The 1688-nt window shown below is 43.1% G+C and overlaps 1 pseudogene; it reads right to left on the bottom strand.

Annotated features, from left to right (window-relative positions):
* Positions 1 to 793: 793 nt before the first annotated feature.
* LOC102821742 lies at positions 794 to 1353 on the bottom strand (annotated as a pseudogene).
* Positions 1354 to 1688: the final 335 nt, after the last annotated feature.

The following is a 1688-nucleotide window of genomic DNA, read 5'->3' as shown; positions in this document are numbered from 1 at the left end:
TGGCTGCACTTCTTCCAATACAGATCTGTTTGTTCTTTTGGCAGCCCATGGCACTTTCAATATTCTTCTCCAACACCATAACTCAAAAGCATCAGTTCTTCTATGATCTTCCTTATTCACTGTACAACTTTTGTATGCATATGAGGTTATTGAAAATACCATGGTTTGGATCAGGTACACCTTAGTCCTCAAGCTGACATCTTTTTTGTTCAACACTGTAAAAAGGTCTTGTGCAGCAGATTTGCCTAATGCAATATGTTGTTTGATTTCTTGGCTACTGCTTCCATGAGTGTTAATGGTTGATCCAAGAAAAATGAAGTCTTTAAAAATGTCAATCTTTTCTTGATTGATAAGAATGTTGTTTATTGGTCAAGTGCTGAGGACTTTTGTTTTCCTTATACTGAGATGCAATCCATACTGACGGTTAAGGCCTCTGATCTTCATCAGTAAGTTTTTGTTTTTTTTAAGAAAATTTTGGTGGTTTATTTTATAATGAGGCATTGAAACATCTGGACAAATCAATATCTGGGCAGTGAGGCAGCTGCTTTCTCCTTCACTGCTTTGGGTTACTAGAGCAACTTGTCAGTAGATGTTAAAAAAAAAAACAAGACAACCTTTTGCATTACTTAAGTCTTAACAAGGCATGTGCTGGTACACCACAAACTTCTCCTGCTCCCACTCCTACCTTGGCCCTGCTCGTTTGTGTATGATATTTGGAGCATCTGGAGGAGTGTGAATAGTATCCGGTAGAGGAGGGAGGAGGAAACAGCATGAGTGCCTGCCTGGGACAAGGTCAGCCAAAGTTGTTCAGAGCAAGCCAGAACATGTCATTGGTGCAAACCCAAGCATCATTGATGTTCTTTAATTGGAACATCTGGTGAAAGCCCATGATGGGGTCTTCATCGGCCTTGAGCTGGCCCACAACCATGCTGGTGATGTAGCTATCTGGTGTGGGCTGATGGTCCTGTGCTGTGATGCTGTGCTGAATTTTCTGTAACCGACGACTAGACAACTTCTCCACAATGGCAGCTTTCCCCTGGAACTGCTGTCCTTCCCACTTAAGGCATGATGCGTCAATGTAAATTGCGCCTAGTTGGTTTCTGTCATTATCAAATTACTGGTAGCTCTGGTAGCTTAGTGGTTACAAATCAGGCTGCGAACCGCAAGGTCAGCAGTTCGAGACTACCAGCTGCTCCATGGGAGAAAGATGAGGCTTTCTGCTCCCATAAAGATTTACAGCCTCGGAAACCCTGTACAACCCTGGGTCGGAACCGACTCGATGGCACTTAACAACAACAACAAATGTTGAATGAAGCTGGATCCAATCTGTTCCCAAAGTGGCTTGTCTCCCATTCTGGAGCGTCGCCCGGCCTCGCTGAAACCCGAGGGCTGGCGCGATGACGGCAGCAACCCAGTGCAGTCTGCCATCAGTAAGTATTTCAAGTCCTCTTCACTTCCAGCAAGCAAGGTTGTATCATCTGCATATCACAGCTTGTTAATGAGTCTTACCCCAATCCTGTGCCATGTTTTTCTTTATATAACCCAGCTTCTCATATTATTTGCTCAGCATGCAGGTTGAATAAGTATGGTGAAAGAATACAACCCTGTTGGACATCTTTCCTAACTTTAAACCATTCAGTGTTCCCATGTGCTGTTTGAACAACTGCCCTTTTTTTTTTTTTTTTTTT

Source organism: Chrysochloris asiatica, unplaced genomic scaffold (assembly GCF_000296735.1).
Source record: "Chrysochloris asiatica unplaced genomic scaffold, ChrAsi1.0 scaffold00016, whole genome shotgun sequence".
NCBI lineage: Eukaryota > Metazoa > Chordata > Mammalia > Afrosoricida > Chrysochloridae > Chrysochloris > Chrysochloris asiatica.
Note: the sequence above shows the minus strand (reverse complement) of the source record. Positions and strands in the feature narration are given on the sequence as shown.